This window comes from Lepisma saccharinum, chromosome 20, assembly GCF_977018435.1.
Source record: "Lepisma saccharinum chromosome 20, izLepSacc3.1, whole genome shotgun sequence".
NCBI lineage: Eukaryota > Metazoa > Arthropoda > Insecta > Zygentoma > Lepismatidae > Lepisma > Lepisma saccharinum.
In genome coordinates, this window is record NC_139248.1 from 2,195,769 (window position 1) to 2,208,833 (window position 13,065).

Below are 13,065 nucleotides of genomic sequence, written 5' to 3' on the forward strand. Positions count from 1 at the left end.
TATCTCACACATTAGAAGCTGTGTTTTTATTAGAGTTCTGTATTTTCAGTATAGTGAAAGGCAAAGTCAGGTTTCTCAAAGTTCAACTGAGCTTTATCAATTAGTGGTAAGAGGCATGTCAGGAAAGTAAAGATACAATTGATATTTATGTTAGGGAAAACATGTAAGGCGTGAGTTGAAAACACTGACAGTAACCTTAATCCTCGTTGCGATTCACATGTGCTGGAAATGGCTGCGACGATAAAGAATCCCACCAAATGCGAAGTGTGGGCTGTGATGCAGTTGCTCCAGGCAAAAGGTGAATGTCATCCAGTGGACATTCATCAATTAAATGTTGCTGAATTGCATACACACACACACAAATTTATATGTATATGCATCAGTGGCATGCCCAGGATTTTCGAAAGTGAGGGGGTATGTATACTTTTTTTTAGTAGTCTCCCCTCATTTTGCCATCTTTCCTGCTTTTGAACTTTTTTTTTTTTTAGTACTTGGCCAAAGGGAGTGTTATAACACCCACCAACCCCTACACACACATACACATATACATATGTATGTATGTAGTACAGTTGCAAAATATTTTCTATGCACCAAGTGGAGGTGGATGAAAATTTGAACTTTTAGGATGAAAACTTTGGTACATGTATCTTTTGTAAGATTTTTTTAACAAGTTCACGATACAAGGGAGGAAATGTAAGTGCTTATATGCTATGCACACACACACACATATATATAACCATTACATTGATATGCAGAATAATGCTGGTACCTCATGAATAAATGACAACCCTAGAAAAAGTTAGATTTTTAAATATTTATTACAAATTTCCTCAGAGTGAGTTACAATTCGACATACAAACAGAATTAAAGCATCATCATTACAAATTCTAGAACAGTTTCTCACATTATTTTTAAATTATACAGGTTAGTAGAACATTAGCATGTTCAGGTTTTTTCTACCATTATTTTCTTTTGGTTTTCAAAAATTGGGTTGTGCTATGTAGGGCTATGCTGGTTGAGATGCATCAGTAGCGTCTATAAATACTTCTTTTTTTTTCATAATCTTGCCTAAAATGTATTTTTGTCTTTCTGCTCCCTTTTTCTACTTTGCCTCACTGGAAGTTAAGAGCTATTATTTTGAAATTCGAACAAAGTGAGATAGTTGTATTTTTTGTTTAGCTTAATTTATTTTATATGTTGAAGTAGGTCATGAGTAGACGTCGCATTTTAGGTTTTTAACTAATTCTTCCTTTGCAGCTAATTGAGAAATAACAAGTTACGTCAGCGTTTAATCAAAAAATGCAACACCTGTTTTATAGTGCCTAAAATGATCTATTTTGCTTGTTAGAACTTATTTAAGGTTTTTGTGCCTAAATCAAACCTTTTTTTAGGTTTTTATGTATATTTTTAAGGTTTTACATTATTTTGACATCACACAGAGGTATTCGTCTGTTTGGTAACGATAAAATTGGACGACTGACTTGTTTGAAACATACTCTCCACCGATTTATCTCCCTCTAAGTCCTTAATGTTTTTTCAAACTAATCAAAGCAAATTGTCTGGCGCCACTGTTGCCTGCACAGTCCAAAGTGCAAACTTCTGATCTGCTTACTTTTGGTGCTTTCTAGCATTCAAATTTGCACCATTGACTAAGCTTCTGTTTAAAGATCATTTTCAGCATATAAGATGATCCTCAATAATTATCTGAAGATGAAAGAACATTATTATGTATTGTGCCAGAAATTATACATAATTCATTTATTATATCGATAACTAACTTTTGCCAACAATTCAAGTATTAGTATTACAATAATTAGTGGATCATTTTGAAAATGATGCATAGAAATTAAAATTTTGTTAAAAAATTAATATTTGATGGTTACATATTTCTATTAAAATTTTTCACGGTTCCTTTGAAATTTTGTTTTGAACAATTGTACGTAATTAGTATTTTTCAGGATCTTTGAACCATTTAAAGTTTATTGGAACCTACTTCAGGATTTTTTAGTCTAATTTAATATTTTTAGAACCTTTTTTAGGTTTTTAGGACCTATTTTTGGAACATTGGTACATTTTTTAGAACATAAAAATCCAAGGTCTAGTCATGACTCATGAGATGTGAATATTGTATAATTTTGACGCTCTGAAAATTTTTTCCCTGTGTACAAAATGTTGAAGTTCAAGGTCATACCCTCCATATGTCATGAAAAGTGAAACATAAGTAAGTTTGGAGTGCTGTATCTTTGGAAAGCAACAACACCCCAAACTTTTGTTTTGATGGGGCATTGTTGCTTTCCATTGTTATGTGGCAACAAAGGGTCCAAAATTCAGATTTTCATGTTTTCGGCCCTTAATATCTTAGTTAACCTTTTGAGTCCCAAGGCCATTTTCACATGTAACCCCCTTGGTCCCGAGCTGATTTTGAGCAAAATGCAGAGTTTCAATTAAATGAGTAGATCGGAGGCTAATTGCCCTAGAGAGATGAGTGATATACCGTTGTACGCGGAATGAACCAGAGATTCAGACTATATGAAATTTAAGCAAATTCGGCATATATGTGGCGGTGGAGAGGGGGCTAACTCTCAAAATTCCAAAATTTCGGGGGGAAAAATGGGGTCCCCCTCCCCCAAAAAAAATAGATGACAGTGTCGACATGCACATGGAAATGATCGCTGACATGTAAGGAACACAAATATTTGCATTATTATCATATGACCAACAGGCCCGTAGCCAGAAATTCTTTGTAGGGGGGGGGGGCCGAAGTCAATCCTAGAGGGGGTAAATTTTTAATATATTGTGTCACATTGGCAGATATAACAGGGTACACAGAGGCACTTGCCCCCTCCCCCAAAAGATATAAGTAACAGAAAAGGGATGATATCTTGAAACTGCAACGAACAAAAGAACTTCGAGCAACATCAAATAGCAATATTTTGATAATGACCTTCCCAGATTGCCAAAGAATATGAAGTTTTAACATAAATAGGCTAATAGGGACTGTATCTACTTGATAGTTACAGGTTGATAATGTTAATAGACGATTAATATGTACCAACAGCTTTGGGCCTCTCTGCAGAACTGATTAAGGGAGCTCTTTATAAATCATGCTTCATAATGATTCCCTCTACTTTCCAGTATGTAAGATTTTTACGCACAAAGGAATCTAATGAGAATCCAACAACACCATTGTGTTGTGTTATGCAAGAAAAATCGAATTAATTAAATAATAATAGTACATTATTTGTACTTGCTGAAACATTAAAACATGGGTCCCTTGGTCAACCACAGAGACTTTTTCCTTGAAAGGGGAGACTCTTGCATCACTACAGACAATGTTTGCCTACTGGTTACGTTAACCATTTTGCAAAATATTGTGTGAATTGTATTATATTATAGTTGAAATACATGTTTTGACACCTGACAAACAAATAGAAATCCCTTTATTGATCAATGACTTCTTGGATTACAGTGTCATCATTAATATTTCATATTAAGTTTCATAGAAAGAAATTGTTTTAATAAAAGTAAAAAGTGTTCCCCTGTGCTTAGCACCACGCCATGAAGGTGTATAGGGGGTGTGGGGGTAACGCCCCACACTTTCTTGATCCGGTCGTGAGTGGGGGTGATGTGATCAGCACCATGCCCCTGACTGCCTTTACCCCCCAGGTTTCCCCAGGTACCCATGTTATTCGACGCTGGGTGGGTGCCGGGGCCGCTCTTAATAGGGTGTAATAATTTTACGGGGCACCATGGCATTCTCTTTAACATTTTTTTCCCCCATATAGATTGTCTGGCTCCGAGGGCCGACTCCTGCTGCCCCATAGCTATGGCTCTGAACTTCGACTATAAGAACAGCAGACATTGCGAGCGAAGCGAGCAAGAAAATTTTACGAAATGTTTTTGATTTGTATAAAATTTGAAATCGAGGGGGGGGGGGGGCAATTGCCCATCTGTGCCCCTTGCAAGTGCCCTTGGCCGTCTGGTAGAAAAATGCAAGGAACACGTGAAAATTAATTCCATCATGAATATCCAATCGTCCTGCTATTCTTAGATTCTCCTATACAACGCACGCTTTTAGAAGCAATATCGGGCAGGGCCACGCAGAGGGTGTGCGTGGCGATCAGCCAATGGCAGGAGAGCAACGTTGTACAGTGAGGAGACTGCGGCGTGGAAGTTAAAAGCCGTGTTCTGTATTTTTCTTGCGCGCAAGAAGTTTTCATAAAACTCGCCACTTTAAGGTTCATCGTAAGATGGGGAAAGACATTTTGAACCTGACTGTCCAAGTCCCATGAATTTCCGTCGCATACAGCCGGAGTTATCGTTCCTTGAAGAAACAAGGGAAACATCACCTTTCATTTCCTTCCACCTGTTTTTTTCGTTGCCACCGTGTTGACGCAGCTGAGTTGTTGTGTCTAGGGAAAACTGTGGGTGTTAAATTCGTCTCGATATAAACAATGACCCTTCATTGTTCTGGGCGTTCTCGAACATTGAAAGTCTGGGTCAGTTTGAGTTCAGCGTTTTCATAGCAAGGCCGGTGTAAAATTATTCGCTTATCTTTCACTCGTGCGCCACAAAGAACAGTTTGTGAGAAGATTAAATACAGCCCTTTCGTGCGATAGTGTGTGTTCTTTTTATTTTAAATAATGTCACTCTCCAAAACCTAGCACCAGTAGTACAGGCACCAAGGGTGCAAAATCTAATCATTAACTTCCAGGAGAGTGACTCGAAAATGAGTGAAATCAGTGACACGGAGACCGAGGAAGACGACAAGAGCGGTGATGATGACCTGGCAGTTGCTCTACAATAAATACCTTCCAGCTTCTTTCAGGTACGGGTTTGTCGTATATGCTACAGTGATATGATATTATAATCCTGTGTAGAAATATTCACTATATTATTTCACTGTACTCATATATAGTGTGCATGCATTATCAAAATAATGGACACATTGCGAATCTTCTGTCCTTCCCTTGCGCTAGCAGTTAGTTTGGCAACAGCGCAGTAACACTGGCTGGGTATTGGTCGAACTCATGTTCCTTCTAAAAGCGTGCGCCGTATAGTCTTGTTTTTTACATAAATGTTTGCATCCCCTAGAACGAACTTCTGTCCAAGGTCAGGGGGTGGGGACAATGCCTCCTGCCCTCCTGTAGTTGCGGCACTGTTTATGAGTGTCTCTTCATCAATTTCACGTCATCCTTCATTGTTACGATTAGCTAGAAGTGGCAGAAAAGCAACGCAAAGTAACAAAAATCAAATATACATCCCTCTCTCTACCACACTATTACCAAAACACAGACTTGGGAAACAAAAATTAGGCACCTTTAATACAATACTACTCAAAATGTCACAACTGTTCTAGATACAGAAAATTGTGAAATCATTTCCCGAAGTCTAATCTGGAAGGGAATTCCCCCCCCCCCTCCAATCCTGATACGACATTATACGGAATCCCATACACCCTAATAAATCACAAAATCAATAAGTGTCTTTGTTTGCTAGAGTAACACATGATATAATTGTAAAGATTAGTGAGAATTCCAGGTAGGAATTTGTTCTTCATTTTCACAGGGGGGGCAGAGCAGGCTCTCAGGGTGGCAGTTGCCCCCCCTGCCCCCCTCTAGCTATGGGCCTGATGACCAATGTAACGTGAGTTGTACCCCCAAAAGGAATGGCCACTGATTCAAGCTTCAAAATGCAGTGGTACCTTGAAATGGCTTTAGCTCAGAGACTATTTGCCCTGGAGATATGAACGATATACCGTTGTATGTACGCAGAATGAATTACAGATTCAGATGATATATAATTTATGCACATTCGGTGTACATATGGAGTGGGAAAGGGGGGGAAATCCCCTGAAAAATATATTTTTTTAAAGAAAATAAGGGGTTCCTTGTATGATGAAAATTGACAGCCACAGTTTTGCTACTGTTTAATACTAAATTATTGTCAGAAAACCATTCGCTGAGTTTGATTGTTACATGTTTGATATTAAGAGTTAAGGGTTTGTTCCTTACCACCAGTGATGGCTACACTTGTATCATCTGCATAAAGTGTTTTTTGCTGAATTTAAATTTATTGGCAAATCATTAATATATATTAAGAAGAGTAATGGTCCAATAGTAGATCCTTGTGGAACTCCACTTGATATTGTGCAGGGTTTTGAGACAAAACAAGATTGTACACCATCATCCTTTCTGTGGATAATCTCAACTATTTGCATACGATTGCTAAGATAGTTTTCCATAATCTAGTTTTCTTTAATCTAGTCAGGAGAAAAAGTGCATAAAATTACCGATTATGTGTTCATTCATGTCAGACAACAGTTAGAGCTCTAAAAAAAAAAAAAGAAAAAAAGAGAAAAAAAACCTTCAGACATCTCGAAAAAAAATATGAAACATGCAACTGGTATTCACCATTAAATCCTAACATACCTTCAAATGTTTACAAAGGAATAGAATCTTACATGTAATAACAAAGGTCTTTGTGGTTTGATGTGCCACGTCACGAAGAAGGTTCGATTGGAATTGATGTTATCAGCATCATGCTCCAGTCACTTTTCACCCACTTTACCAATTGATGATAAGACTGAAAGCATGTAAACATTTTACTAAATACTAAAATTTACTTTGTGCATTGTGTCACTATACAATGAAAAATCTGGTACAATAAGGTATATTCTATATAATAATTACAAAAGAATGAACAGGTAACTTGAGCATATCATATCAAATAAGACTTCGTAATTAATGTAACAATTAAATTGTAAACTTCCATGTTTGTAATTTATCATCACCTTGTACATAGCTATTGGAAATTCTTTACACCATTTAGCTTCTAATAATATAGATTCTGAAACATTGTGCATTATTCTGGAACATCTGGATACCTTACTGGAAACTTTCTGGAGATCATACAGAGTGACATGCAAGTTACCTGAATTGGCAGTCTATACATTTGATAAGAATATCCTACATACTTACATAATTGGAGAAATTGACCACAATCGTTAAGTACACCTTGCCACATCAAGGTCTGCGGAGACATAGATTATTATTATTATTATTATTAAATGAATCAGTAAAAAATAAAAATAAAAACTTGGAAAAGCTATCAGTTCACAAGAAAGAAGAGCAAAATGGAGACAACCTAAATTTGGGCAATTTTTGGGAACTAACGATATAAATAAGAATTGAACAATAACAGCAAATCATTAAAATTGATGAAATGTGTTTTGACATTCTCTATAATCTTGAAAATGTTTAGTATCAGAGATTGTGCTTACCAGTCAGAAGTATTAATGCTATTACTGTTTCTTGTGAGAAATTTCCTGACTACTGGAGCGAGTACTGGCTCCAGTGCTCACCCCAACTGTTTACACGGGGAGAGTAGCTTACTTTAACCTACTCGCTCCAGCTACTCTCCCGTCTACTAGACCAATGTACACCAGGCATGTTTTAAACGTTTTATTTGTTTAAAACATGTTTTTTCAGTTCTTATTTAAAACAGGTTTAAAACAAAAAACTGTTTGTTTTGTTTCTTTAAAAAAAACACTAGGGGTGTGCGGGACAGAAGTTTTGGGATCGGGACGGGAAATTTTTTAAATCCCAACATTCGGAACGGGAAAAATTAGCACAATTTTCAGAAGCTCTACAAATATCGAAGTCTACACGTCATTTTCACGTTAAATTATTGTTATTGCATTTCTGGTACAAAAACTAACAATTTTCGATAAGTTCCAGACATTTACAATACAGAAAACGTCGAGAATCAATGACTTTTTAAAATGACCATTCAGTATTTCTTGACTACTTGGGATCCCGAAAAGTCGGGAATTCATTTCCCGAAGTTGGGATCGGGACTTTTCGAAATCCCGCACACCCCTAAAAGACACAAATTTTGCCAAGCCTGCCCCTTGTGCATAAAGTTGTCTTTAAAACATAATTGCTGCAATAATGAGGAATATTGTTGTGCGTAGTTAATATCAAACAAAACAACAATGTATAATATTTCCATGGAGTGGGTTTGTTTACTTAAGTTAAAGGTCAATCTAAATAGAAACATGGGCCCAAAAACTCTGCTATATATGGAAGTAATCAAACCAAAATGTTTGACTTCAAGGCAACAGTGCTAACCAGTTTACTATGAGAAAAATACATGCAGGGTGGTAGCAATTGGGTGACAAATTTGGTGGGGCTAAGGAAAGCTTATGTTTTATTGGCAGACAAGGGTTTAGAATTAAGAGGTCATGGTGTAGGTAGGGGCAAAAGTGGAAAGGCAATTGTATAAACTTTTGCACATTCAACATATGCATGCATTTTCATAGTATGCATCATCATCAGGTAATGTATTTAATGGCAATAGTAGTTTGTAATATCAGCAATCCATTTGTTTCTAGTCCTGCTGGTTGGCAATAATACCCAATTTACATTTGACAGTAGATTTTTGTCTCTTCCTTCATTGTCACATGTTTGCAATTTATGTAGGAAATCAATGTTTGCGTTTGGTTGGAACTCAATTTTCAAATTTAAAAAAATGTATAACTACCTTGTGAACTAATTATTAAATGTTATTGTGATGGAAGGAGATGTGGTAGGTGTGATTTTACTCAATCTTCAGATGTGAATTCATGTACAAAGTATAAACCAACCAGTTGACACACTTGGTGGGAAGTAGGAGGGGAAACCAGACATTAGATTTCTCAGTGCACACATATACATCTCTTGGGTTAGTTTATTGAAAGTAAAACTGCATAGGATGGTACCTACATTTCGCCGACCCCTCGGTTGTCCTACATTCAATTTGCTTGTTCGTGAGCATTAAAAAAATTGAGTGATAGGCACCAGGAAGATAGGTCGGCCCGAAATCCCACTGGGCCCCATCAGTTAAGGGTTGGATATACTGTATTTCAGGCAACTGTTAATTAACCATTGATATAAACCCATTACATTCAATTTGTCTATGTAGAAAGTAACTTGCTTACCTATTTTGATACTTCTTGGGTTATTTTTTGCATAACAGTTGTCCTTGAAATGATGTGTATATATAGGGAGGGCATATGGAAAGTAAGCTTCTCGTAGGATGTATGTGCATGTATTGGGGCAGTTTACTTGAATTATATTACACAATCACATTTCATTTACATGTTTGTGATTTAGCATAAGCTGTTGGAGGGATGTAGGAGGGCTCCTTAGAAGTATATTTCTTATCATATACACACGAATTTTTATTTCGACACACTTTGTTGCGTCCGAGTAGTCTGTGTTCATCCATTGTCGTGTGCTCAATTTGCTTGTTCTTGAAACTGATACACTTCAGTTCAGGAATTGCATATAATTGATTACATTTCCCTTGCCTGATTTTCAATGCAAGCAAATTTGCTGTTGTGGGGTTAAATAATGGCAATCAGAATTCATTCCAGGAATCATGTCAAGAAAGATTGGTTCTAAATTTAATGTTGACACTGTTGGGTGGAAGTAGGAGGGGAAACTAGACATTAGATTTCTCAGTGCACACATATGCATCTCTCGGGTTAGCTTATTGGAAGTAAAACTACATAGGATGGTACCTACATTGTGCTGACCCCTTGATTGTCCTACATTCAATTTACTTGTTCGTGAACATTAACCCTTAGGTACTACGGATGTGAATAGTTACGTAACTACTATGGAGCGGTCTACGAGACCTCTGCATCATTTTCTATGTTTTAGGACACTTACGTCACAGAAATAAAATTTTATTTATTTTAAAGGTTAAGTCATGTTAAGTGAAGTTAGTTTATTATGGTATATATAAAATTTTAAAAAATAAATTTTTAAATTTTAAAAAACAACGTGATCGTAAATGATAAGAAAATACTAAAACTTATTCATACTAAATTCCATTACCTTTGAAATACCATTACTATTGCTTTTTATTTTCTCATAATATTACAAATCGAGAGTAACATATACGAGGGTCGTTCAAGTCAATCGGGAACTTTTTTTTAAAAAAAATAGAAGAACAAATTTCAAAGTGTGGTAACTGGGAAATCAGCGTGGGAAATGACGTAGCTATATAAATATTACGCTACCTCACATTAAAATTCATGAACTTGCGCTTTTAGCATATTTCAATTTATCATTCCCGCTGCCAGGTGTCTTACGCCTGACAGCTCAAGCTCGCCTGGCATCTGGAGGCACTTTCAATAATTGCTTGTATCGAGGTTATTCTCATATATCTCAGCACCAGTTCGTGCATAGAAGCTCAGGGAAAAACAGTTTGGTACAATCAGCTGCATCGCATTGTCCAAGGTTATTAGAAGTATTGTCCAGGTCTGGCTACGTGCAACTTTGCCTTGTTCTGCATGGAGTGAACGCCATTGTGAATCGGGCGTATTTCACCATAGGGTCAGTTTTGACCCTAAATTTCAGACATTTGCATTAGATGTGGTGAAAAAAGATATGGACATAAAATGTAGCCTGAAATGTACTGAAAACAATGTTTTTTACCCCAGATTTCTATAATTTTTCTTAGCAGAGCTATCATAATTGTCACAACTGTCTGCATAGGCCAAAAATGGTGCAAGTCATGAAACAAAAATGGCCACCATTTTAAAACGAAGTCTAGTTTTAGAAAAATAATGCCTATTTTGAACTACCCTTGTACAGGTTACGACGACAAATGAAAAATTTAAAAAATGGTCGAGCGACCAGTGCTGGACCATTTGGTACAGATTGACCCTGAAATTTTAGGCAATTTCCAAAAAACTTAAACTTTTCGTTAGAAGGAATAAAAAAAACAAAAAAAAAAATTTTTGTAGAGAAAGAACATGTCTTTGCAATGATTTTCACCATAAAAGTTTTTGGTTCCATCATACCCACATGATGAAAATTCAGATTTTTGTAACCTAGTTTTCCCACCACAAAAATTAGGCTACAAATCTATTATTAGTCTTTTTATAGGCATTTGTAAAATTTTTTGAGTGCTTATGTATTTTTTTCTGAAATCCTCATTATTTCATTGAACCTTGTGTAAAATTTCAGAGATCTGATGATTGGTTAAGCAGAAAAGAAATAAAATATAAGCAAGGGTATCTTGTGTCGAGGGTCTGAAGAGTGACAGACAACACTGATTTGATGACATTTGAAAGTGCTGTAAAATGAAAACCGTTTGAGATAGAGTGAAAAAAATTTAGGAGGTTTCTTTCAACCATAAAGGAAAGGTGTATACCAAATTTCATCGAAATCGGAGTTGGTGGGTGTCATGATCTCGTTGAAATGGTATGGAATGACCCCATATCATGGAACAAAAGGGGTAATAATAACATTTATTACTTACAAATGCAGTTTGAGTTGCAAGTTACATAGTTACTAACCGAAGGCACAAGAACGATTTAATAAGTGTTTAAAAACAGTGCTTTTTTTTTTCGTTGACGTTAAACTTAAAATACCATGTGACCTTGACGTAAATGCCTGAGGACACGACAGCATTAATTGAGCATGCTAGACATTGTACTTTACTTGTGCATTAAATTTGCGATTCATTTTTTGAAATTAGTAGTCACATGAACAAAGAATTACGATAATTACTCATGCACAGAAACCGGAACCAAAGTGAATATTAAGCATGCATTTGGCTATTCGCTAAAATGATCGAACTTGATTTTTTATAAGTCCCATTAATAGTGAACTTGCTCGCAATATGGAATATGGAGCGAAATACTAGAAAGCGATAATTGTCACTATTACCACAAATTAAACCATCCAGAATTTGACCTGAATATTAGCTTTCCGTAATTTTCCTTTTTGTAGCATCAAGGTTTGATATTAAGAATAAATGAAAGGTGAAGGTTATGAACATATATAAAGGATTAAAATAATTATTAGTATGAAACCAATAGTAATACATACATTTTAGCATATTAGCAATTAAGTGTAAATTTTGGGTATTTAATTGCATCGTGCTGAGCACGTTTGTTTCTTATTGTTGGTTGTTACAAATAATTTTACCTCGCTTGAGATGTACGGTCATGAACATGAAAACTGTACTATTGCAAAAGGGTACCTATATTTATAGGATTTTTGAGTATCCGTTTGTTGCAGATTATGTAACGTTTATTAAAATTAACTGAATGCATTGTACTTCAAAGTAACCATACAAATAAATTGGTCACGTTGTTAATTAAATTATGCATGATGATTATTGAATGACTGGCCTTGTCCTTTTGAGATTTGTAATAGTAGGTTCGTTGTTAAATGCATTGGTACTACATAACTTGAATTAGTAAAAAGTAGCGCATGTTGGATGCTAGTAATAAGGTTTATTAGTGTGCATAAAAGTGTGTGTATTTTTGATTCTTTGATTGGTATTTTCAAAGCAAATTTTGAATTGCGCAATTGAACTACGATTCGAGTACAAGCATAATAAAAAAGGGGCAGTGTTTTGGTTGGAATTTGGATACAAAAATTACAATTAAAATTTTACGGAGCTCTTGAGCATATCCGTTCGGTCCCTATTAATAAAGGGCTTGCTTTGTTCTTGCTAGCATGAATAATCTGGCGCTCTGTTTGATGCCTTGCATAGTAAGAATGAAGCAAATTTGCACAATTGCGTATGCTTGCCTTGGTTCACTTTGTACAAATGTTGATTATTAACATCTTTATTCTGACTGCACGGCTTCCAATATTAATTGTCGGAGTGTTCAACATTGTGAACTCAAGCCAAGGTGTCACACCTCGAAATATATATCTACAAGATATTGAAAGACTTATTAAAAATTAAAGAAGAAAACACAATCGGTCCCTGAATACTTTTGCCAAGCAGTACAAACTACCCCATTGTCTACTCATAGGCCAGCAACAACTTTTTTTTTTCATTTCATTCCATTATAACATTTAACTGCAAACAGGAATAATGTCAATTCACCTGTTCATGCGTTTTTCTTATTTTATATACTTTCATGCAATGCATTGTTACTTCACCTATCATAATAAAGAAATAATTAGTTGGAAAGAAGTGTTTGAAAATCATATTCCACTGGACAACATTCACTTTTGCCTGGAGAAACTGCATCAGAGCCCACATTTC